The 27,661-nt window shown below is 38.1% G+C and overlaps 2 protein-coding genes across 5 annotated transcripts in view; both read left to right on the top strand.

Moving 5' to 3' along the window:
• Positions 1 to 27,661, top strand: part of KIF5C (kinesin family member 5C) — a 312,660-nt gene that overhangs the window by 69,387 nt on the left and 215,612 nt on the right. The gene's annotated exons all lie outside the window — the stretch shown is intronic.
• MBD5 (methyl-CpG binding domain protein 5) overlaps positions 1 to 27,661 on the top strand; it is a 101,501-nt gene that overhangs the window by 13,295 nt on the left and 60,545 nt on the right. For all 4 annotated transcript variants that reach the window (XM_083405287.1, XM_083405285.1, XM_083405286.1 and 1 more), the window contains exon 2: positions 23,051 to 23,149. The gene's annotated coding sequence lies outside the window, so the exon portion shown is untranslated. The remainder of the gene's footprint in view (positions 1 to 23,050; positions 23,150 to 27,661) is intronic.

Below are 27,661 nucleotides of genomic sequence, written 5' to 3'. Positions count from 1 at the left end.
GAGCTGCATACACAAGCTTTTCTGATGAATTCATAAAATATCAGAATGTCAACAAATAGGAATTTTTCTTGCTCATAAGTTTGGTGTTTGGTAAAAAGGTATTGTTTGGAGTTTGGTAAAAAGGTATTGTTGAATTGTAAGTGGAATGTATGTAGCCTTAAGTGGCACACAAACAAAAGGGACTTCATATATATTACTGGCTTGATGACTGTCTCCATAATAATTCTATTCACACTTGATCTCAATGGGACTTACTTCTGTGTTGACACACATAGGATTGTGCTTCTCAGTATGTTTGTGTCCTAACTCCTTCCTCCTGAACATTTAAAGACAGTTCACATGCGTTCATTGATTCCAGGAATATTGTGACTGTCAAACAGAAACGGAACCCATGCAATACACTATACAGTTGCCAGTTTTTAGTGTTAAATATTTACCATGAAGTTGTGAACTACATTTTTTAATTGAGCATGAAAGGAATACTTCCTATTGAAAGCTGCTTTATTCATGAAACCTGTGCACAAAAAATAAATAAAAATCAAGCCACATCCCATGAGCAGTGTCTTTTACAAGCTGTTTGCACTACTGGCTGCAGTTGTGCATTTAACATGTGCTGGCTCTTGTGTGTACTTGTGGAAATATTCAGATATTTAATTTAGTACTGGGTACTAGTTAGAAACACATTTTAAAAGTATTTGTTCTAACAGAAGGTCCCTGGGGCTGCATGTGGTGTTTCTGTGTACACTCTGAATTTTCAGGCCCACATTTGAGCCACACCCTCTCACAGAGCACAGATTGGCTCCTGAACAACCATCTAGAGCTGTGATCCTAATTTGACCTGCAAGGCTGTTTTTGCAACCTTTACTACACCTGATGTCATATATGATGTGAAGTATGGGCTAAATAAAGACCTGGCTTGCTGCCCAAAAGCTGGATTTGCCTGGTGCCTCTAGAGGGATGTTCAATGTGAGAAAGTGGCTTAAAGCCAGAAGGATTTATTGCGTCCATTCATGGGCAGAAACTCCATCAGATGCTCACGAGTTTCTCTGATTACCATCCAATGTTTCTTCATTTGTTTTTAAAGAAAAGTTTTCTATTTACTTTCAGAGTTTTTTTTGTTCAAGCCACCATTTTTCTGCATTCATTGAAAATAACCTTTGTTTTAAAACTTGTCCTTCAGAAACATGAAATTGGATCAGAATGTTATTTTAGCAAAGGTTAGTCATTTATATTAGTATGCTCTCTTTCAAAGTATTCCTTTCCAGATTTTGTGCTAGAAGTGTTATTGTTGAAGGATTTCTTGGCCATATTAGAAATTATAATCTAGTTAAAAGTTCTGTTTATACTTCCCATGTCTGTTCTGCTCTATATTAAAATGCAGGGCAAAGCCAGACATCTAACTGTTTATAACATTCAGACCTCAATTAGAGCTGCGGTATTTAGCTTATGAAATAGGAAAAAATATTCATGCCAGTAATTATAAAAATGATAATGGTAGAACAATTCTACAAAAGCTATAACTTCTTCCACAAATTTATGAAACTTTTTTCTTTATTTTTTTAGCACGCTCTTTACTTAACTACAATTAAAACTCCTTGGCGGTTATTTGCACTGAAATTTAAGTTCTGATTATTAGAGGTTTATTTTATTTTGGACCAAGATATTTAGAGTGTTCTCTATATAAGAATTACGGCTGTATCCTCTATTCTCTATGAGAAAGGTCAATTTAACACAATGGGGCTTGCTTTATTTAACAAAATTTGTATACCACTTGTTTGTAACAAAACTTCTATTTACAGTATTCACTGTAAATATTAAAATCAATAAAAACAGTTGAAAGCAAGTAATTAAATTTTAATTAAGAGCAGCAGCAAAGGTTAAAAGAAATTAAAACATGTATGCATCTACCTGTCTAGATAAGCTTACTTTTGAGTAGGTGTGTATAGGATGACAAGTGCATTGTCCTTCCTCCCCACCCAGCTAACTGCACTTTGTTTTTTTATATCTCAACCAGGGCAAGCTGTGGTAAGTGTTAACTATGCTGTTTGAATCAAGCCAGCTCAACTGTGGTTAATGCTCCTGGCTTGTTTTAAATGACGCATAGTTTAAAAGTAACCACAGTTTGCAGTTCAGATATCATGCGAAATCTTTTTTTAAAAAAATATGAAAGCAGAAGCTCTTTATTTGCATCGGGAGAGCATACAAGCCCATGGTTTAGGCACATAAACTTAACTGTAGTTTAAAATTATGTGCAAACCAGGCCATTCTGTTTCAGAATGACACATAATTGCTGGAATACATCATAGTACAGTATAAGTTGGCTGAAAGCGAAACTGCTGCAGGTAGATAAACATGGACAGTGTTCGAAACCCCCATTGTTTTAGGCACATTTTGTGACAAGGAATTTCATTAGTGCAAGCAGTTTCTGAGCTCTGGGCATAGTACTGCGCCTAAGATTTCAGATTAAAACTGCAGAGTGGAAGGAAAGGAGGACCTTTTTCTGCCTCCCCACTTCCAGCCACTCTCTGAAGACTAGAGAAGAGACACTCTTAAGAATATTAGGCAGGTGGGCAGGGAAAGGACTAGACTCTGTGAAAAATGAACATAATAGTTTAGCTGCAGTTTTCATTTTCAGCTTTTCATCCTTGTTATTAAAAAAGCGTGCTTAGACATTCCTAGAAAAAAATCTAAACTGCAGTTTGTCATTTTTCCACAAACGTCTGCATATTTGATTGTCTTAAGTAATATATTTGTTTGATCAACCTTAAACATTGGTGTAGTACTGAGGATTTAATAATATTGAATGTTGATATCCATTGTTTTGAAAAGCACATATACTCCAGTTATGTGGTCTATGCTTGTCCTAGGTTCTTCAGATTGTTTTATATTTTGATTAATCTGTTTGCAAAGCTATGCCACAGTAGTTACTTGTTCTGCAATAGGAGGAATAAAATGGTAATGCCAATTCCAAGTTTTCAAAGTTATTTCTGTGACAGGTGGGAGACACCAAAGGTGCTCACTGTGGAGACATAATCTTCCCACAGGATATTTTGTGTGTGTGTGGAAACAAATTCCTATCCCCCATAAGGCTAAGGCAGTGATGGATGGTCCATTGGGCGGCCCTTGAGTCAAGGTCCAATTGCCTCTTTGGGTTTTCTGAAGCTTTCTAAGTTGGTTTAAAAAACAACCCAGAAAAACATCCTTTATAGAAAGGCACCTTTCTGCAGAATGTCCCAACTAGTCCAGAAAATAAATATGGCTTGAAGGAGAAAGAATATGAGGAAGGATCCAGGTGAGGATGGCTGCTAGCTAAAGCTTAGGTTAATGAAAAAAGAAGACAACCTCCACTGGCCATTAAAGAATGGTGTAATTTGGAAAAGAGTGGCATGGATCAGCCACCTGGAAATGTCCCCCAAGCATTGTGGGATGTGTTGGCTTGATACCTCTTAAGTGAGACAGGTTAGGGAGGATTGTGCAAACCGGGCTTGTATAGTTTGGAATGTATATACATGCACCTCAGTACCTTTACTATTAATGGGATGTAATTGTGAGACAGGCGTAAGCCTCCTTTCCCACCATGCACACAGGATGCTAATCATGTACGTCAATTCGTTGTGGTCTCCAGTTTGTTCTCTTTGGCAAACATTAGCTGTAGCCCACTTAAAGATCCCGTTTTGCATATCTTAACATACACATACAGTGAAAATACAGCCTAGTTTTACCGTTCTCTAGTAAGATGACTTGCACCTTCAGATAATGTGAAGTTAGACATTTTCAGTTCTGTAAGACAATAAACTAAATAAGGTTCAGTTCTGTGAGATAATAAACTAATTAAGGTTAAAATAAGCACATGTATGTGGTTTTATATTCTATTAAGACTATGGGTGCATTCAGACAACATGTGTTTTTATACTGTGCAGTAGCATTTGCAGCCGTTGTGTATGGTGGGAATCCTATAGAGTTCTACTATCCTAGAAAGTAAGGTGCCTCATTCTCACAAATTATCACATGTTAGCCACTGAGTCATATCCCTCACCCAAGTGTTGTGACTGGAGTGTGGGGGGAGCTGAGTCATCTGAATATACCCTTCAAAGCTCACAATGGATTATCACCTTGTTTGACTTCAAACATGAACAATGCATCTGTGCTTGCAACTGTGATGTACTGTTTCTGGCACAGTGTAATTTTTTATCACATAGCCATTGCTAATATTCACTGCTTATTTCCTGTTGCTAATATTAATGATAAATAATCAAGCCACTTGCTTTTCATTTATTTCTGTTAACTCCCTTGAACACCATTTTTTGGAAAGACGTGATAGAAATTTAACACCTAAGGCTGCAATCCTGTGCACACCTACCTAGGAACAAGCCCCACTGAAAAAAGTCTAAAGTGACTGGAAAACTTTTAGAAGTTTAGACTAAGATCTCATGAATATACATCAAAGTACTGACTGAAGCATTACCTTGCTGATGAATCTGCTTCTACCAATGCCCCTAAGCGAAGGATGAAATCCTAAAGTTGATGTTAAATTTACAAACTGTATTTAAGATCTCCTCTCCAGGCTATGCTGATCACCAAAGACTGTGAGAGGGTGTGGGACATTATTTGTCTTCGTTCTCATTCTGACCGTAAAGTCCCTTTGGGCACACCAAAGATGGCTGTATACATTGTTTTAATTATATTAGGGATATTATTTTGGCTTTATAATTATATTTATCTTTTTGTATTATATTATAAGCTGCTTTTGAGAGCTACTTGGGCTAATAATGTAAAAAAAGAAGAAGGGTGGATAGAGGGTAGATAGTTGGAAAATTTGTAATAGACCAGCAAGACTTTCTGACTCCCACTTGCTTAGCATTACTAATAACAAACAGTCTTTCGTCCAATAAATTAGGCTGTTAGAATTCCTGATCTGTGGGAACTCGAAAGTAGTCTTCTGCAGATAATCCTGATTTTGGGGCTAATGGCACACAATAGGCAACTTCAGCCTTAGAAGCGTGATCCTGTGCACCTTTACGCAATAGGAAGCTGAAAATATGTTCTTTGACTCTTACTCACAAGTAGGCACAATAGTTTGCAGCCTTGAGATCTCTTGGTTTTACCTCTCCTTGCCAGGTGTCTCACAATTCAGATAATTCCACACATATTAAGAGCATTCAGGCTGTTGAAAAGGAGTGAGGTATTCACTTCAAAGGTGTGTGTGGTGCCATGATGCATTAAGGTGGGGGCACAAAACAGTGGGAGGGGGAAAGGAGATGGGGAACAACAGCAGTTGTGGTAGCAAACAAAGAACACTGTTTGAAGAGCCCAAGTTTGTCTGTCCAACTTCATGACCTGCAGTTCCTTGGTGTGCATACACAAACAGGAAGGGCCAACACAATGGATGTCAGACAATCCACCTTCAGCAGCTACTGCAGCTAGGTTTGAGGGATGGGTAAGACACATTGCTACCCCTTCCCCTCCTCATATGGGCTTTTCACACCCAGTAGTCTTCTGCACCTCCAAACTGGAGTAAATTTAGAAGGAAGAGTGTGCATGTGACAAGTCAATGCGGATTGCTCTGCCACTGGTGGGGGAAGGAGGCTGGAAACTCACAACAACATACAGTGCAAGCTGCATGTGGCAACATACGACAACAGAGCCACTGCTGTTCCCACCATTCACCACAGGACACGTCATGGACCAGCAGCATGAAGCACAGTTTGGGAACCCCTGCTCTAGCAAATAGTGAAGTAGATTCCACAAGGCTGAAGTCTGCCCATTCCTGGAGCATATTTCTCTGGAAGCTAGCAAGATCAAAGGATAATATGCAGCTCATGTGGTATTTCTGGGTATTGCACCTAATCAGGAGTTGGGGTGGGGGTATCATATTTTTTGCTGCATGGACAGATCAGAAGTTCTATTCATAGAAGAAACCCCATCCATGGTCACAATCCTCATTCTGTGAATAGAAGCTCCTGTTTGTTGCATTTCCAAGAAACGAAAAAGCTGGATATCGCCCACCAAATACAGCACAGAAAAACAAACTCGAAATCTATGTTGTCTACATAAAAGTAGAATTTGAGGGTTTTGTGCAGAATCAGCTTCTCGAATGCCCATTGGGACAAGTTATGGACAAAGGGCAGTGCACATAATCAAATGTAGCACAAAGTACTTTGTAGAATTTATAGTTAAGAAATGTTAGTGTGTGTTATTTTACATAGCATCAAAGCTCTACATGGGGTGACTGAGCTGTGGGCCTCCTGATGCTCCTCCAGTTCACATCAGCTGAGCCAGGATGACTACTAGCCAGGAAGGAAAGGAGCTGTAGTTCTGCAGCATCTGGAGGAGCACAGGGTCCCCTGCTATCCATAACTGCGATTAAGCGTATTTCAATGTTTATAACAAATATCATGTACTTTCATTAAAAAATAGAGTGCATGTGAGCAACTTGATTCAAATTCTTTTTTCTCTTTTATTTAAATTTGTCTACTTTATTGCTTATCTTTGTTTGGTCATTAAATTGTTTTTTTTAAAGAGGTAACCAATTAATACTCTTATGTCACGTAATACTTACCTATTGAGTGCTCCAAATTTTGCATTGCGTCCCCCTTCCCAAAGCCTGACTTTTACATTTCCTTTTATGCTGTGCGTTATGCTGGTTTTAATTGGCTTTTTGTTAGGCTTTCTGCTTAGTTATTAATTTTTTTGGCTTTAAAATTGTTTTTTATTGTAAATTGTATTTTGTATTATCTATGTAAACTGCCTAGAGAGGTTTGTTGGATGGGTGATAAATAAATGTAAAAATGATGTTAATAACATATAGGTGGGGGAAGCTGAGGCTGTTTGCAATTTTATTTGCTAATCATAAATAATTGGGAGTTAACAACCCTTGCTTACTAGTAGTTCCCATATATAATATTTGTGCCACAGACTCACAATAAATCATTTTAACACCTTGAAACTTCATATTTTTCTGGTGCTCAGTAGTAGTAGTAGTAGTAGTAAGTTTCAAATAATTTTCCCCCTTCTCTTGCTGTTCTGTCCCATACGTCTATACTGCTGCACCTGTTTTACCAGTTGACATATATGACCTGTGTAACTGTTCTCAAAGCATCCTCTGGAAGCAACTTTTTGGAAAGAGTGGAGTGCTACTAAACTACATTTAACTGATAGATGTTGTGAAGAAAAGAAAGAAAAATCACTTTGTAAAAGAGTTTATAGAGTGTTGAATGCTTTTTTTCCAAAAGACATTGGTCCTAAAGTATAATATTTTAATTCCTCTTCTTGTCTTTGATACAGTAGAACTTTTGTCAGAACTAAGCTATGGATTTTTTTATGTTGTCCTTTATGTTTTAGTTGGTGCTTTTTACCTTTATATTGTATTGCTTATTTTTGTTTGGATCTTTTTGGAAACAGATTGTTTATGAAAAGTGATGCATAAACACCCTAAATAAATAAATAAGCAAACTGATTGCCTTCCACTAGTCCCACCTTATTTCTCTCTCTCTCTCCAGTTCTAAAAAATATGTAAAAGTCAAGTATTTAGCCATCACAGCTAATTCCTCTCTGTTTCTCACCTTTGATAAACATAGCATCACTGTTGCATCAGTCATGAGTTGCCATGCTTCTCACCCCTCACCAATGCTACTTGTCAGCAGACAGTACACCCCACATGCTAACTGCCATGAGCAGTATTCTGATTGACCAGAAGTGGGAGTGCACAGCCATTGAGAAATGCCAGAGTTATATGCTAAGTACCACTTGGTGATAGGATGAAAGGAGAAAGCAAGAGCGTTTAGCTCAGTGTTTGAGGGGTGACGTCATGCTTATCAGAAAGGGAAAGAACTTTCACCCTGGTGGTTGGATTTGTGCACTGCTAGGTTGAAGACCCTGGCTAGCAGGATAATTCCTTCTTCCAGCAACTAGGTTCTGACTACCAAAATAACATTCTGCTTAGTGCGGGATGTGACGGATTTAGTACAGTCATTGAAATCCCAAACAGATAGTCAGGTGGCTCCCCATTAGGGTAGAAATCTATTGTGCATTTTCATTCTTTGTCTTGCCAGTAAAAACTCCGTAGTAACTCCACCACTACCTTCCCTTGGGGTCTAGTGAGTAATGATATTTGAATATGGTGCATAACAAAAGATGCCTGAATTCCTCACTGCATTCCAAGTTGGGGGAAGAGAGGGATGTCTTCCCTATTGTAGCTGGGGTGTCGTGGGGCCCCAGATAACCTGCTTTCTGGTGTAAAGGTGATGCAGCATCTTTCTATTAAATTTATACTGCTTTATATAAAATTAGTTTCTATGGTGTAGGTTTTTCAGTTCTTCATCAGTAACCTCAGAAAGATCAATTTCAGATAGCTCGGTTGCTAGTGACATTAGGGAGCATGGGAATCTATTAGGAGATTTTCCTGGATATATTGTTGCCAATCATCATCACTCCTCCAGCTCTTCCATGTTCAGTTGCCCTACCACGATCTGCTCTCTTAAATAACTTCTCCACCCATTCGCCCTTTTATTCATGAAACTCTTTCCTAGAACACCTGTGTGGTAATGCTGCCTTTTCCACCTTCAAATTCTTCAAACTTATCCTCTCCATTAATTCTTCGGCTTAATCACTTAGTCCTCATCCCCCAACTAAAACAAAGCCAAACTGAGACACGGCGGCACTTGTGCACATTCATCACATGCAATCTCTTCCTCTGTTATCCTACAGACACCGTAGTAATTTTAGTTTATAAGCTATTTGAAGCCGGAACCTGTGTCATTTGCATATGCTGCTCTGTAACGTGTATTGCACATTGATAGATAGATAGATAGATAGATATAGATATAGATATAGATATAGATATAGATATAGATATAGATATAGATCTTCCTTATATTATTACTTGCTCCATTTTGCATAAGACTTTTGATAGCCTTACTCTAACTTATTCTAGCACTTTGCTGTACTCTCACTGCATTACAGTCCTTCTTGCTATCCTCAAAATCAGCTTTGTTACTCCCAACTTAGAATAGGGACAGATTTGGTACTGGTTTTCCCCAAGATAATCCACTTTTCCCCTCCCCATTCTTTAGGCTAGCACATTGACATTCACAATAAGTTTCTGGGGGGAAATGTTCAAGCTTTTCCTAGATGTTCAGATCCTTTATATTCAAAACTGATCTATCCTTTCAAGGGCAAAATGTGTGTTTTATTCCTTAGATTGATGTTTTTGCAGAAGAAGCAGTTGGAAGCAAAAGTTACTTTCTATGTAGATCTGAAATTATACTGACGTATGTTAAAAACAAAGTGCAAAGTTAAACATGTTGCATGTCATAATTTCAGAGAAATGGAATAAATCAATTGTGTGCTGTAAGAAGTTAAGTTGAAGTTTATTAACACCCTAATATGTCTATGGTTGTTTCTGAGCACTTTATTATTCAAGATTGTTAACCTCAAAACAGCACCTATGTTTAAATATGTGGAATCCACTGACCAGCCACATACTGTTGTTTATGCTTGTTGTCTTTGTTGAATTCTGAATCCAACATAAAGGCTGAAATCCAAGAAAAAGAACCGCTGGCATAGCTGGATTCTCACTGGTTGCTTTTGCCATACTAGTTACCTCAATTGAAGAGGCAAACCACAATTCGGTTGAAAATTGCAATTTGGCTTTTTTGGCAAGAAAAATGTTAAAAGCAAGTAAAGTAAGGCAGCAAACAGAATTCCAGCTCTGCATATTTGGTTCTTTCTGCTTGCATATATTTTTTCCTTCATTTGGAACATAGCCTATTTTATTCTTCATGTCAGGTATACAACCTGTTCAGTGCTGCGTTGTCTAAAATTATTTGATTCACACACCCCCCCCCACAAAAGTCTTGAGGCATTTGCACCAAACAGGTGTGATAGCATTGCTGTCCCCGTCTGCAAAAGTGCATCAAAAGTTCACATTCCATGTTTTCTATAGGGAAAAAAGAGTGCTTTCTACATTGTATGCTGGGTATTTTTTAGGGAACACCAGTGGTATCTTGCTGCCTCCTTGTGCAAGCCCACTCCTTCCTTCCTTCCTTTCTTCCTTTCTTCCTTTGTTCTCTATGGAGAAAAGAAGTCGGAAGCTAAATTGAGCAATTTTTTAAGTGCTAATGTTTCAAAATAAATTTTCCCATTGCATATGCAGACTTGTCTCTTAAACCAGCAAGGATAGAAATGTGTTGCTGAAGCTAGGGTTCTTTGAATTCTAACAAGAGCTCATGTGCTGTGCAAACTGCAGAGTCACTTTGTTTTTCTCTGATGGGTTATATATAGGATTGGAAATATAAAGTCGGTGACCTGTAGCTCAATACATCTTGCATAAGAATGAGAAACCCACCGTAGGTGAGTTGTCACAGGCAACTGTGAAGTGCCACTTGGACCCAAGGTGATAAGCCACCATTTGTGGTAGGCTGGATATAGCACAGAAAACCTTCTGTTTCCTAATCCTGGTCTGTGTGTCAACGTTTGCCAAAGCATCAGTCTCAAACTGGTCATAGATGGGGTCTAAGTTAATAGTTATTTGAAGCTATTACTATTAAGAATGTTGCCACTGAAGCTGTGTTAATTTTTATCCAGAGAACTAGAAGTAAATTACAGTGTTAATATCACAGGTATTGTAAAAGACTTAATAAAAAATTAAGGGTTCAACGCCGGACACTTCCTCTTTTGTTGTCATCGCTGATAGTGCTCACAGGCTTATATTAACATTGGTGTATCAAATAAAATTTTGGGAAAGTGTCACATAAGTAAAAGGGTTAATAGAACCTGCTTGTCTTAGATGTAGTGTGTTGCAACCTTGTAAATAAAACCACAAAAACTACTAGCCTGCCAAAACAACATATGGATTACATTGAAGAAAGCTTCATTTTATTCACTGAGACCACGCAGTGATTGGAATGACTATAGCTCAGTGATGGAGCTTCTTCATTTTATGCAGAAGGTACCAGGTTAAATCCTTGGAATCACCATTGTCTGAAACCCTGGAGAATCGCTGCATACAATACTGAGCTAGGTGGTTCAGTGTCTAACTTGGTATAAGGTAGCTCCCTGTAGTCCACCAGCAGGTCACCAGCAGCTGCTTTTGCTGCCATGGAGGTCACTTGAGGGAAAGGAAGGAAGGATGGGAGACTTGAGTTGGGCAACAGGACCTGATTCCGATAGACCACATCAAACTTTATTTTTGCTTTCATGCTTGTCACCTATGGCTACCAGAAAGTACTTGAATGTAGGGCTGGTATATTGAACTGAAATGCTGGAAAGGTTGGATGTCAAATTCCTGCTCAGCTAAGCATTAATGTGGTAGTGTTGAACAGCTCAGTAGTAGTCATCCTGTCAACTGAGGAGTTTTAAGTTAATGTAAAGCCCCCCCAAATTTGTAACCATTTCCAGAACAGACGTTGAAGGGCACATGTCCGAAGGTTCTCTGGAATAAGTTGCTAAAACTTATTTGCTGAATTCTCTTTGATAGATATGGAACTTTTAGCAAATGATGGCATACTACTATGAGTACTTTGGCTTGAGTTAGGAGCTTCTGGCAAGCACATAAATCAAGTTGTTATTTCTATATGTTTCTATATGGTGTAGGGGTAGAATGTGCCCTAGTTCTTGCATCAAGCCTTATTAGTGGTATGATGTCTTGAGGTTTGCTGATGATGAGATTAGGTATTGAAAAAACCTACCTTCCATGCATCCCTACCTACAGTATAATGTCACGGTTTGGTGTGCATAGGGCATTATGTGGATACAGCAAAAGCTGGAATCAGCATAGCATAGCGTATTTACGCAAATCTAATGCACCATCAACTCTAATGTGCATCCTAATTTTCACAACGTAATTTGGCCAAAAAAGGTGTGCATTACATTAAAATAAATATGGTATTGTCCAATTAAAGAACTATATGTGCCAGAATAGACTATAATTTTTATTATCAACTTCTACTTTCAATGTTTCTGCAGACTGCTTCTGCTTTATGTTTATTTGGCAGCATATCAATCAGTCTGCCTTACAAAATCTATTACTAATATTTCAGTTCAAAGACATTTGCAGGGCAGCAGTCTTGAGCAACTTCCAGGGCTCATCACCAACCAGAGGCACCAAAATGATGCTTGGGTCTGCCTTTGTTGAGCCTCATGTGGAGTTCAAAGAGCTAGGCAGTTGTGGTGTCTTTGTCCTATTATGACATCAGGATGCTGGACCATATAGGCCATTGGCATGATCCAGCATGTTCTTCCTATGATATTCAAAAGAGTCAGTGCATCTAATAGTCAGCAAGTGAGGTGTGACTCACAGTAGTCTTTCAGGAGCACCAACATGGTCCCATATCCCCTGCAACGATGTGTAGGCATAAATGTTTTTACTGCTACCACCAGAGGAGAACAGGAAGGAAGCAAAACACTGACCAGTTCTGCTCTACAGAAGCAGTTCCTTTGCTGCTGCCCCCACTCACAAGTGGGATAAAATAGCCTGTTTTTTTTACACGTGTGAGAGAACTTTGCAGAATTTGGATTCTCTTTCCCAACTTCATGATTCTGGCTTTTTATCTCACTCAATTTAGATAAGACAAGAATTTCCCAGTTTAGATGTAACTGGGGCTTCTGGCTTAAAGTAGCCAGGAATGGATTGTCAAACCAGTGTGTGATGGGGGGAGACAAGGGAAGCAAATGCAAACCTGATACTTATTCCTGGCTTCATAAACCTTGATTTATAAAGCCGGGAAAGATAATTTGAACTGGTGCAGATTTAGTATCTGTATAAATTGTTGCATGTGAAAACAGGACACTCATAACAATTTGGAGCTGTTCCTATTGACACATTTCACAGTTCTTAAGTATTTATCATTAAAAAAACAATGATAATATAATGAGTCACTATGGCATTCTCTTTTATTTAGTAGTATTAATTTTAATTACACTGTGGTGCTTCGCCTCAACTGTATTGGCTACAATATATACTTAGACCCTTTTAGGATTTTGGAGGAAAGTTTTTATAGCAGAATATCTTGAGCTGCTCTAGAACATGGTAACATTTGTGTCTGATAATTTCATACCTGTGGCCTAAGGTGACTCTTTCTCTAGTCAAGATAAGACTAATTGAAACATTATAAGTTAGTTTGTAATTTTATGGTTGCCATTACATGGTAGTCAACCAATATTGAGAAAGCAATATAAAATCCTCATACTCATTCAGAGCCATACAGAAGTTTTTGAACGAACACAGGCAGTTAATTAGGCATTTGAGCAGAAATTTACATTTTTCTAATGAAAACAGAACACAATCCATTCATCTATGGTTATTAAGCCATGAATAGCCCAGAAATGTGTGGAATTAGAAATGCCAAAAATGGTTTCACTTTTGGCAGCTTGATGAATTCTTTTAAGCAGATGAAAATGAGAAAGATAGGAGGGAGAAGTGAGTCTCATGTATATGTCTATTGTGATGTATCTCGCCATCTTTGTCGTTTTGCTGTGGCTTGTTTCCGATATTTGTAAAAGCAATGAGGCATACCCTCATTTTTGCAAATAAGATCATTATTTATGTAATGACATAGAAGTATAGCACCTTAAACTTCAGGATGGTAGAGTCCAATAGAGCCAGACTTTGAGATTTGGTGGCTGGGAGTCTATGTAGATTATCCAAAGTACATGCTACACAATGTTGGTCCTGTTAGTCCTCAGATCTGACCTATTGAACGTAATGAAAATCTTGGCCATTTCGTCTATTGCCTTTCTTACATGTAAATGTGTTAAAGCATGCCTACATATTGAAGGTGTAAAAGTGGCAAGCACCTGCATGCAAATCCTTGTATCATTTTGGTACTACCCACTAGGAAGCCCTGAATGGCTGTAGCTCCCAATCAGCTATATACGGTACTTGATGACTTGTCACTATGTGGTTTGTGAAGTGGTCTTCATATATTCAGACTTCATAGTACAGTATTAAAATGTCCAATACTTAAATCTCCATTAGCTCCACTATTTTTATTTTTTACAGGGTGGATTTGATTTAAAACAAATCAATTTAAATCACCAGTCAGTAAGACTTGATTTAAATCAATTTTTTACAGAAAGACTCATTCTTGCATATTTACAACCAGACGAAGGTTTCATTCATATAAAAAATTGCTGATTTGGTTATACTATTAGAAATACATAGACAGATAATTATGAAATTATTGTGAGGTTTAATAAGTTAACTATATTTGGACAACTTTTTTGCTGTACTTTATTCCTTAATAACCATTTAAACAATTTATTTAACTAAAACAATAATGTTATAGCATACGTATCCATTTTGTTAACTAATGTGGTTAAATGATTTTTAAAAAAAACTTAAACTGAGTTTTTGCACACATGAAAAACTTAAAACAAATCCTTATTTCCTGATGAATAGCCTTTGGACTATAATGTAACTTAAGTAGAAAACTATCTTTAGAAAGATTTCCCCTCTAAAAGCATTTTATTTTAAAAATCCAATTTAAATCCAAAAAATCTGATTTAAATTTTAAAAATCTGATTTATTTTTTTAAAAAAACACATTGATTTTTATCCACCCTGGTTTTTATACATGAGCGGTGGCTGTAGCACCTGGGAAACTGCTTGCCAGGTCTACCTAGCAAGATCATGAGAAGAGATAAGATAACGGGAAGGCTGCTCTCCAGTGACTACTGTACATATTTGTCACTGGGAAGAGAAATTTCTCCATTCTTCTGGATGTTAATGCAAGCAGAGGGGGGTGGCTTACATGTGTTCCTCATTAAGACTGTAATCTGTGAATTGGCCTTTAGGAGCTGCCACATCTAGCCTTGTGCTGTAAATTGTACAATGTCATTGCTAAAGAACGATTAAATATCGACCAAAGCACACCCTGACATCCAATAATTCATATAAGTTGTAGCTAAATGATGGCATATACAAATTATATGTGAACAATTTGGCTCATGATGTAGAATGATAAGAATTGGTAGATTTATGTGCTGTCACAGTAATGTCTTTGTACTGTTGTCCTTGCTTCTGCACTTATGCTTATTCTTGCTGTTCCCCAAAAAGCTACATAGAAGTTGCTGTTTAAAATCTTCTCCTAGACTAGAAAAAAAATCAGAATAGGTTTAGCTCTTTTGGCTTAAGTGTTAAAGCTTTGCAAATAGGATCAGAGGGTCTAGCTATTCATATTCCACCAATCTGTCTTGACATCAGAGTGTTGTAGAAGCAAATATGAGCTTGCTGATTTTATGTTTCACAATCAATCTACAAATCTTTGTATTTCATTCCCAAGGGGGTGTTCATCCCATACGCTCTGAAAACAAACTACATCCTACTTTTTCCCCTCTTTCTTTCAGGAGTTTCCTCTTTGGCTGTTATAGGCTAACCCAGTTGCAGTTCTAGAACCAAGATTTGTGGTTGTAGGTAGTGGCAGAAAAACCCTGGTAGTATTATTTGCACAACCAGACAATGGCATTGGAAGCTGACATATACTATGTCAGGCTTTTTTTAAAATAATAATAATAATAATGATGATGATGATGATGATGATGATGTAGTTCTACCTTGCCTACGCTGACTGGCAGCAGGTCTTTCAGCAGTCTTTCCCATCAACCATTATAAAGTGCTGGGCATTGAACTTGGAAGGTTCTACATACAAAGCAAGTGCCCTGGCACTAAACTATATTGCACCCCATTTAATAAAGGAAATGTTGGGTTGCCCGAAAACTGAATCCTCAGGTTGAGACCCAGCAAGAGGCTTCTCTGCTTTATTTTACCATCTGCTTCATGGACAGGTAGAAAGTCCAGAACCAGCTTAGATATATAAACGGCAGCAATGGCTTATGTTGTGGATATATATCTGCCATCTTCCAAAGGTCAGTGAGTTTGCAATCCTCCTGTTGCCACCAAATTAGTATTTTTAGATTAGAATTGTTTGCCCTTTCATTTGGCATGTATTGTATTACATAACAACTGTAAGTTCAGCCTGTAAAACAACTCAGCTTTGTGCTGACTGAGCCGACAAGTATTGAAATCTCCACAGATAGGCTGGGTGACTAGCAGGCTTTTGGTTGAAACTTGTCTAGTGTGAGAAAGGAAAGATGGGGGAAACTGAATGAAGACTCATGCTGGATCAGGTCAGAGATTTATCTAGTCCAGCCTCCTGTCTTAGAGTGGCATTCAGATGCTTATGGGAAGCCCAAAAGCAGGACACGAGTGCATTAGCACTGTCCCTACCTGTGTTCCCCAACAAATGGTACTCAGAAGCATACTGCCTCCTATAATGGAGGTAGTAAACAGCCATCATGACTAGTAGCCATTGGTAGCTTTGTCCTCCATTTATCCAATTCCTATTTAAATCCGTCCAACTTGATGGCCATTACTGCATCTTGTGGTGTTGAATTCCATAGTTACTTAACTGTGTGTTGTGCACATTCCTTCCTGTCTGTCTTGAATCTCTCAGGCTCTCATTCTCCATGATGGTGGAGGAGCTGTTACAGTACATATTAGTGTTTGCATCTAGCCTTATGCTGAGATTAATTGCCACAATGATATATTGGAACAACATAAAACATGTAGTGTGTTTTTAGCATTTAGTACAAAATTAACTGTCAGATGAATGGGGTAATAGTTCCTTACAACTTTCGAAATAAAAATTGGCTCACGCCACACCACATTTTTAATTGATAAAAAAATACATGGAAAACAATAAGAAACAACAACTAGCAGTGCTTGATTTATGACATAGAACACAACCACGTTATAATATGATCATGGGACATCCAGAAGGTATAAAACAATGCAGCTACATAACACGAATCATTCCCATAATATAATTATCAACGAGTCTCATACATATGTACCTTAAGTATGTATAGGAACACAATGAGAAGTGTAAGCTTACTTTTGCTGGGTAATCTCATTTATATTAGTTCTAATTTGAGACAAACTAACACACATTTCCTCATCAGCATAAATGAAATGTTTAAGTGTTTCTTTGATTGTTCTTGAATCTTCACACCACAATTGCCATTCTTTCCTGCCACACCCTGTGAGAACCACTGATCTAAAGTATTGATATCAAGAAATGTTAGAGATTGAAACCTTCATATTTCTTTGCTTTAAATGTTTTCAGTTTGGTTTGTATTAACTACTAAAACTTTAATTAAGTGATGGGCAGTACAGCAATCACTTAAGCAGGTGTTCCTACAATTGGCAACTGATAACAACAATATACCTAGATTTCTTTTACACTTAAACAATCCTGGTATGCTATATTCATATCACTGCCAAACAACTTCCATTTAACTTGTAAGCAAATCTTAATATTTTGGAAATATATGTATGTGTGGACAGATACACAGTAGTACTTCTGTTTATGTAACCCTCTGATTATGTAAATTTCAGGATGCGAAAGTGGCAAACCCGTATTTGACTGTGTTTTGCCGTGCACGCATGTGCAGAAGCGGTCCTCAGGTTGCAAAAACCTCAGGATCCAACTGGACCTCCAGAACAGATCCCATTTTCAACTGGAGGCACCGCTGTAGTAGCATTTTGTTTTTCAAGCTGTGGTACTGAAAGGAGAGTGAGTTTTCGACCTTGATGCTATCCTTGTGGAAACACACAACAGAACATGCAGTTATAATTTTTGTACCTCATGGCCTGTCAGTTGTCCATCTTGTGTATCCACTGTGGTTCACAAAAGAAAAAAGGTATATAAAAGCAGGCATAAGAGCTGATTAATTTGCCTTGAGGGAAGAATTTCCCTTTTCTCTCAAGTGGCCCACACGGCAAATCAGTGATACAACCTGTGCAGCTGAGGATTAGATTGATTAAATGTTTTGCTTATAGCATGTCCCCAAACTAGTCATTATCCATGCCCAGAGGACCAGTATTTTATCACCAACAGGATCCTGTCTGGAGGATGTAAGTGACAGGTGAAGGGGATCTCTGGCTGGTTTCAGGCATGGAGACTGGGTATGCCTTAAACTTACTGAAACCTTTTATTTAATCCTTCCTCGTTGGGGCCCTCAAGTTATCATGACATGCAGTCCCGAGGCAATTGGCCTCCAAATCCACTAATTGTAGGCTAGTACAACATAGTTCCTGTCATGTGGTCTACCAACTTGCCAAAGGCTGCATTTACAGTTGCTCTTCAAAGACAAGAACATGCAGTTGTCTCACTGTGTTACCACAATATGGCGTTCAGCAGCTTTGCAAGACATATACAGCTTTGTATATGCATGCTTTGATATGCGAGTTAGTAGGTCTATAGGTTGGATAAATGTATCTGCTGCTGTGTTATAGCCTCATTCTTGAATGATTTACACATGTTGTGAAAATGTCATTGTAACTAGCTCCTCTTCTCATACCCATGATATTGCTTGGAATCTAAGAATCACTGGGTGATACCTAGGGTTAGTCATATGCAGAGAGGACCTATGGAAAATCAGTGAATATCACTAACTTCAGCGGGTCTCCGATGAGTATGTCTTAGCTGGATATTGCCCATTAGATTTAGTTGCATAATTTTAGAATAAAATTAGGAAAGTTTATATTCAGGACTCTCTTTTTTTCTTCCTTGAAATGTTGTTGCAAGCAGCCAGTGTTGGTGGGAAGGTAACTCAAGGCCATGAAGGAGAGCAGGGTATGACAGTTTGAGCACCTGAACCCTTGAGAATAATTGGTAACAGGATTGATAACTGCAGTAAATTGAGATTTTGCACCAGGTATCAAGTTCTGTATGTGGGAGATCTGAGGGGGGGAAATCAGCCCACATCATAATTCTTTGAGGAAGAAAGTAACCCTTCTCAGTTAGTTTATAACATATTGATTTCACTATAAGGGTTGCAATTGCAGTCTAGAATGCTTCATCTTCACGATACTGCATTTTCTCTCTTCTCTTCCCCCAACCCCAATGTCCCATTTTTTCATACCCTGAAAATGCTCATCAACAATGAGGGTTTTTTTCCGCCCTTAATTTCCCCCCTAAATATTGTGGACTTCTGTGAGGCTTTATTTTATTTTATTTTATTTATTGTACTGCTGCAAACCTTAGTGTTCCCCTACATATAATGAAAGCTCCCTGCTCCTTTTCAGTGACTTGTTTTTGTTGCAATTCTGTCTTTATTTGTCAGCTGAGTTAGATGAAGTAAAAACAAGTTATTATTCAAATCATTAAAATCTTGATTTGTCTGGACACTGTGGTGGGATGGATAAAGATGAATAAAGTGAAACTAAATCCAGGTAAAACAGAGGCCTTTGGCTGTCCAGGATACAGGCCAGTTGCCTATTTTGGGTGGAGTTGAACTGTGATTCAAAAGGAACAGATGCATAGTCTGGGAGGACTCCTTAATCCTTCATTGTTACTGGAAGCCTAAGTAACCTTGGTGACTAGGAGTGTTTTCAACCACCTTTGGCCATTCCTTGACAGTGGTAACCTCACAATTGGAATATCCCAATGTACTCTTATGTGGGGGCCGCCCTTTATATTTGGTTTGGAAGTAGCAGCTACTGCAGAATGTCCATAATTGCCTTCCATCTGCACAAAACACTAGTGCTTAGATAATGATACTTGGTTGCCAGTAGGCTACTGGGCCAGATTTAAGGTTTTCTTATTGGTATATCAATCCTTAAATCACTTGGGACATGGATTTATGAGGGATCCTTGCTCCCTGCATATCTGCCCATTGATAGCAGTCATCTGTGGGGTCCTCCTTACGGTGCTACTTGTGTTAGAGGTTTATTCCAGAGAGGGTCAGACTAGGTCCTTCCATACAGTGGCATCTGCCCTGTGGAAAACACTGGCCATTGAAATTAGGCAGGCTCTTATATTTGTCTGGGACACCATGGTAAGTCAGAATTTGCTCCTCCCCAATCTTTTTTATTTCCATGCTGACCTAAACCAAAGTTTAGCTTTCAGCATATCATCTGAACCTGGGCTTATGATAGCTTCTTGCTAACCATGAAGCAAAATGGTTATGAGTTCCTCCTCTCTAGAAGTCTGCACATTTGCATGGTCCCAGTAAGAAATAGTTCGGTTTACCATGTACCAGGCCACTGTATTCATTTTGTAGGGTGCCAAAAATAAAATTCCCAGAAGAATGAATTAACTCACAGGCAGCATTTGATGGTTTTTTTCCACAACTGTTTTATCTGTTTTACTTGTTTTTGTTTTATTGTATACTTCTATGGTATTATGGTGATAATTAGTGTTTATCAATAATAGTTATTATGATAATAGAAAAATGTTTCTCAAAATATTTGCCATAAACACTCTACATCTCCCCTAAGATTTTAAATTATTTTAAGTAATTGAATAGACTTGTATCTCAGATTCTTTCTTTCTTTCTTTCTTTCTTTCTTTCTCTCTTTCTGTTCAAATAGATTAATGTGTGTTTTCATCCAGTATTTCCATTTTCAGGTAGAAAGAGGAGGTAACTTTTCACCACTTGCCTTCTATATGCTTTTTAATTATTTGAAATGTTTTGCTCAAGGGAATACTCTCTTCATATGAGATACTGAAGTAGGTATTTGAACAGATGCAAATTGGTTGACTAGCTCTTCATTAAGCAGTTAACTCTCATGAGAGATCTCTCCATAGTTCATTGGATTGGAGCTAGATAGTAAGAAAAATTATTCTGTTGTAGAAGTGTAATCCTTACAAAATGTATATTGCTCTTAAAAGAATAAATCTGAATGTAGTATGTCAACACTTAAAGGGAATCATTACCTCAGCTCAATAAATTGAACTTCTCAACAGTTGTAAACATAAAGTCTACAGTATTCTGGGAAGTCATGCTGATATAATGTAGATCATGGCTGTTAACAATACATCAATAATGGTTTGTCCAATTGCTGGCAGTTCAGTGAAACACTCCTCTTCCAAAATGGCAGCATGCACTTAAGAAATACCTTTTACAAGATAATGTTCACACGACCTTTTCCTGACATATATGTAAACAAATATTGCAAATTAATCTGATAAATATTTTTAGTTTTTCCTTTGAAATTACCATTCACCTATACTTACAGAAAGTATGGGTATAATTCAGCCACCCTTAAAAGTTAAAATGTTAAGAGCAGGCTTGTTAGTCTATAGCTCATTAATTCAGAATTCTATCTCTTCCAAGAAGCTGGCAGTTTTGTGCGATGACACAAATGTGTTAAATGAAATAATCTCTAGACGGTTGTTCCTTGAGGCATTTGTAGCTTTCCCCTTCGTGAAGCAGTTTCATCTTAAAGAGTGTGAAGTGTTATACTACTGTAACAAATTTTTCTAGTCGCAGTACTATCCACTCTTTTGCATAACATAATAATTACTCCTGTTATTTAGGATAAAAATAACCTTTTTTTGTAAGATATTGTAACACATCTTAGTAATAGGAAGAGATTCTGTGTTGCAATATAAAAAGTACTTTGACTTCTGTTAAAATCTTCACCTGCGGTACCTAGCATTCTGAAAGAGTCATGGCTTCAACTAGTGCTGGCCAATATCTTTACAAATGACTTGAAAGAGAAAATGGATATACTCTACAAACTGATGTATGACCCATTTGGGAACAAAATATGTCTATAGAGAATGACCCATGTAACTTACCGTATTTTTCGCCCTATAGGACGCACCGTCCCATAAGGCGCACCTAGTTTTTTGGGGGGGAAATAAAGGGAAAAAATTATTTCCCCCCCAGGCGCGGGGTTGGGGAAGCCCGAGCTTCCCCCGACCCCAGCCCCCAAACAGGCAGCTCTCTGCAAGCCGTGGGAGCCCAGTGCTGGCTCCCGCTGCTAGCGGAGAGGTCCGCGAAGCCTGGACGCGCTGAGCTCAGCGCGCGCAGGCTTCAGCATGCAGGCACCTCTCCGCAAGCAGCGGGAGCGCTCCTGCTGTTTGCGGAGAGGTCCGCGAAGCCTGCATTCGCCCCATAGGACGCACCCAGATTTCCCCTTCATTTTTGGAGGCGAAAAAGTGCGTCCTATAGGGCGAAAAATACGGTAAAATAGAGGTCAGCAATCTTTTTGGGTAGGTTCATCTCTTCCCTCATTTTCTTCCCTCACCTCTCAATTTCCCCTTCCGTACTGTCCACATGAAATTGGGCCAAGGTTTGCAGGTTCCTCACTCCTGACTTAAATGCATTTAAGCCGAACCAATCAGACTGAAAAATCAGCAAGAAACAATAGAAAGCAGTATGCACGGGAAAGAACTAAATGTAAATTATAACATGAAATAAATTGGGCTCCACATAAAGATTTCAGGATTGCAAGAATAGCAGGCTGATCACTAATCAACAGCCGTGGCACAATCTTGTCCATTTTAATGAACATCTTTCAGCTTGTATACCTGGAAATCTGACATAAACCACGTATATGCTAGACCCATGTGCATCAGGATTAAAACTGCTGGAACAGGTCTATCTAGTTGGTATTCGGAATAAGTTACCCTCCATGAGAGAAAGTAGTTTCTGCAGTTCAGAGAGAGGTTGCTGTGATGCTCCCTTTAAAGCATGGTTTTCAACTGATGGGTTGGCATCTACTAGTGGGGCTGCAGTCTGATCCAAGTTGGTTCTCAGCAAGAGCACCGCCGTCATGCAAATATATGATAAAAGTTTCACAACTGAGTCTCCAAATGCATGTTTGGGTTAATAGTGGGTTGTGTGTTGAAGATACTTGCTTTCAAGAAACTAAATCTAGACCCAGGGAGTGATAAACAATTATTGTCAAATCTGAATTCTTCCTTAGATGGGCAAAGGTGTTTGAAAAGGTTTCAGACAAAGTTCCTACTTTAAACAGAGATAGTAAGACAATAACTTAGCATTAATTTAGGGAAGCTTTTAATGTTTAATAAGTTATTGTATTTTTGTGTTCTGTTGGAAGCCGCCCAGAGTGGCTGGGGAAACCCAGCCAGATGGGCAGGGTATAAGTAATAAATAATAATAATAATAATAATAATAATAATAATAATAATAAATTGGAAATTAATTAATTAATAGAAAAGGATTAATGCTCATAAATGTTTGTCCAGGATGTATTATGCTGTAACCAGCTTCATTTGGAAATGTTTGTCTTTCAGGTTATCATGAATAACGTATTTTGGATATATTTAATAATTGCCGAAGATGATCCTCTTTACAGACAAGGCTTTTGAAATCTGGGATTTTATACAGTAAAGGTAAGGGAAAGTTAACATCAAAATGAAGTAACCAGAGTACTTTGATCTCTTGTTAATCTTATAAGTAGAGCTAAAAGAGCATACACCTCCTGAAGTAAGTGTCAGTTATCTATCTGCCTGCCTACCTACCTATTTTATTACATTTATATATGCCCTTTTTCTCCAAGGAGTTCAAAATGCCGTACATGGTTTTCTTCCTCCTCTTTTAACAACAACAACAACAACAACCCTGTAAGGTAGGCTAGGCTGAGAGGCAGTGACTGGCCCAGGGTCACCTAGTGAGCTTCATGGCCAAGTGGGGATTTGAACCCTGGTCTCCCAGGTCCTAGCCAGACACTCTTCACCACTGTGCTTCACTGGCTCTCTACAGCTAAACAATCTGAATAATTTTATTTTACAGTGGTGCTTCCATAACGTTCATATAAATGTTGTCTTGATTGCCTTATTGTATAGATGTTCTGGTTTGCAGTGTGTGGGAAACCATTCTGTTGGTAGAGACAGTGTGTACAAATACACTTAATTTTTAAAAAATTATTTGCTTTTCTATTATATCTCATCGTCAACACATACTATTTACTATCATGCTTAAAGTAATAAGAAAGAAATAGTATAGATATAAGACATGAACAAATGATGATAATAACAACAACAACAACAACAGATCTGTATTCCTTCAAATTATTTAAATCTTATATATCTTAATTTTTATTTCCCTTCCACTCTTTCCATGATTTCCTATCTACTGTCCTTGACTTCATTAAGAAGATTTAATTGCTGGTATTCATGGATGGCATTATGATGCCAAGTTCAGGGCTTGAAGGAAGCTACTTCTATTCCACTTGCAGGTTGTGAGTGGAATGAAGATGGGATTAAACACTCTCCTAAATTGTGTGTCAGCAGGCTATATGTGCCAGCATCTTGGGGAAATATGTAACTCATGATTTAAATTAGTATTTCTAGCTCAGTGTGTTCTTTCTGTACAATCATCTATTGAACAAACATATTTTAGATCAAGCTAGACCAGAAATCCAACTTTTTGGATGTGAGTTGTAAGAAGCAGTATTGTGTAAAGCATGTTTTCTTCTCATAACTTTAAATAGGAATGCACTCTGCATGGGACTGCTCCTAAAGACCGTTTGGAGATGCATTCTGCACTAGTGTCAGAGTTTTGATGGGTTTGATGACTCAAGAGTATATAGCATTGGTACTTAAAAGATTTGTGCTGCCTGCCTGTGTGGTGCTGAGACCAATTCAGGCTTTTAGTTTTGATATATAAAGCCCTGAATAACTTTTAGGGCTTAGTTATCTGAAGGAATGCCTCTCCCTGTATTGTCTTGTCTGTGCTTGAGGTTGGCTGGGGACACCCTTCTTGCCATTCTATTGTGTAATTCATTTAGCAGGTCTGTGATTCACCAGAGAGCCTTCTCAGCAATGGTGCCCTGCCTGTGGAATACCTACTCCCCTAATGCCACTGACATTTCAACACCAAGTGTAAACCACCGTTTTCCTCCGGGCCTTTTGAATATTTTTGGAAATAGGCCTACTCTGTATGGGGACCGGTCAATTTGGGGATATTATTAATTGTATATTTTGCTCAATTCTTTATTCTATTTGTTTTAAGCATTATGACTCACCCTGGGGTCACTTATGATGATGGTCAGAATATAATTTTTTAAGTAAATAAATACATTTTTAAATGACAAAAATGGCAAATACATATGAGAATGGAGCTGGATCCTGGTGTTTTTAGCCCATTATTGAAAGGGATGAGAGGAGTGAAGAATAAAACAATTGTGAGGAGAGGGAACATTTTTTATCAACTCCCCATCTCTACCCTGATTTTGTCTCAGTCAATCTAATAGTTAGAAATGGAAGAGAATAAAGATGGTAATGGTTCAGCTTAAGGGAATATTCTGGCAATTTTTTCAGAGATAGTTCTCCAGTGGAAGAAAGGAGGAGTTTTGATTCTCAATCCCATGATGCTGTAAGAAATGAAGAAATTATTTAAGATCAAACTGAGGGAAAGAAGTAGTAATTTGGCAGGTTGCTGTTAAGTAAAGATGTAAGGAATAAGTGGGGAGCCAGTTTGGTTGTAAGAAGAAGAAGAAGAGTTTGGATTTGATATCCCGCCTTTCACTCCCCTTCAGGAGTCTCAAAGCGGCTAACATTCTCCTTTTCCTTCCTCCCCCACAACAAACACTCTGTGAGGTGAGTGGGGCTGAGAGACTTCAAAGAAGTGTGACTGGCCCAAGGTCACCCAGCAGCTGCATGTGGAGGAGCGGAGACGCGAACCCAGTTCCCCAGATTACGAGACTACCACTCTTAACCACTACACCACACTGGCTCTCACACTGGCAATCTCATAAATGATTTTTGTGCCTGGAGTCCAAAGGTACATAATTTCCCCCCAGTCATTCAAGATAACATAGAACTCCACAAAATGTCTGTACATATTTTTTCACTACTGCTGAAACCGTTGTTTTCGTACAGAGGGATACTCCAATTTCCTACACAATTACATGCTCTCATACACCTCCATAACTTGAATTCTTGTTGAACAAAATATCTTTGAACATAGATGTCTATTTATCGAAAGCACAACAATGTGATTTCATTCATTTCTTTTCACTATTTCTTTGTCCAGCTGCTACTATCCTATTGCTTTTGTCATCCATCTGTTTTGGTGATGTTGAGTTGTTCTTTTTATCCTAAACTGAAATAATTGTACAAACTTCTTCCTTGGCACTTCCATCCTCTCTGAAGTGTATATTTTAAGCTGGCCCACTTATTGTGCACCACAACTTTTTCTTGAGCTTTAGGCATTTTAGCAGAACAAATGTACAAAACCTTGATGTGCATCAAGTTATTGACGACCTCTTTAGGGAATGCTTTATCATTTGGGGAACAAATCTATCTTGTTAAGAACCTTTTAAACTATGTAAGTATTGTGCTGAAGTATATTTGATCTATTGTTCTGATTTTAAACTTTCATTTTTGGTGGATAGTGTTTGAATAATATCTGTTTTTAAAAAGTTAGTGATGTCAAGGGTCTTGGTTTTGCCCAGTATTACTTCAGTAAGCAAAAGAAATCAATAAGTAGTTTGGCAGCAAAGTTAAGTCCTAATGGGCTATTCTCATTCACTTGGAAATAAATATCATTCGCAGACTAATTTCATTGCACCAAGAATATTGCTTAATTTTCAGTTTCAGACTTCATAAAGATGGAGTCCTTTATGATTTAAAAAGAAAATAAAAAATATTAATGCAGCTTTTGTAGTTTTATAAATGACCGGCTGAATTTTTCAAAAGTGCTGACTAGCCAGTACCTCACTGTAATAAACATTTGTTGAAAAATGAAATACCTTGAACAGAACTCTCATGTCCAAAGGGAGACATTTCCCCATATCTATTGATATGTTAAGCAAGGTACACTGGAATATAGGGAATGAGGTATTCAAATAATAAAGTTTACAACTGAAGAATTCAAGGCCTTAAAAGGAGAATAGAAGTACATTCAATTTAAAGGCATAAGACTTGCTGAGTGAGACTCCAATGCCTATCTAGTCCAGCATTCTGTTTCCCAAAATGTCTAACAAGATGTCTGTGGGAAGACTCAAAGCAGGACATGAGGGGCATGTTGTTCCCCAGCAACTGGCATTCAGAAATGTGCCGCCTATGTGTAGCCATCATGGCTAGTAATCATTGATGAATTTGTCTAATACCTTCTTAAATCCAATTAAGCTGGTGGCCATCACCAAATTGCATGTAAATGAATTCCACAGTGCAGGAATACAAATGATTCTTAAAAAAATAAAAACAGAAGGGTAGTTCAGGTTCTCATTTCATAGGCAGAATCCGAGTCAGTTATTCAAGACTCATTCTTGTTCTACTTATTTCCATCTGTTTAAGTTAGGCCCAAATGAGAAACATCCATTGGTCAGAGCACAGGAATAAAAGGGCAACATTTTAGAGCTGGATTTATGTCCATCTGGCTGGCAAAAGCCAGTCAGGACAGCACAGATTTAGGAGACTGCTTTGGAGCAATTTCCATCAGGATGGTCACAGAAGTGACTGTTTCTCTTTGGTTGGAATCTTCCCTGTAGAATTCCACAGGTTCTCTGATTGATCTTTTCCTTTTCAATAAGTACACGCGATCACTAGGTGAAGATTGGCAGAAGTTTGGGATTTGATGACCAACACCCTACAATGCCAGTGCTTGTCCAGATACTCATCTCAATGAGCATCAAAGCCAATGTTTCAGTAGTGGCCAAGTGTGCCCTTCAGAAGTACCATCTTAAAGCACTGAAATTTCGCCTGAGGAAAAAATAACTTGCTTTTGTAAGTGATACCCAGTCATACAGGCACTTTGAATATTTGCTGAGGAAAGATTTTGGAAGAATAAAAGCGCTGTATGTTTACTTTCCTATCTTGATACTTTAAACACGATTTAGATGTTATAAGAAGCTGAGCACAACATGGAGCTCTCGAGGTGCAGTTAACTAATCAAATGCC

The sequence above is a fragment of the Podarcis tiliguerta genome (assembly GCF_965153285.1).
Source record: "Podarcis tiliguerta genome assembly, chromosome: 1".
NCBI classification, from domain to species: Eukaryota; Metazoa; Chordata; class Lepidosauria; order Squamata; family Lacertidae; genus Podarcis; species Podarcis tiliguerta.
The sequence above is the reverse complement of the archived record's forward strand: the minus strand, read 5'-3'. Positions and strand labels throughout refer to the sequence as shown.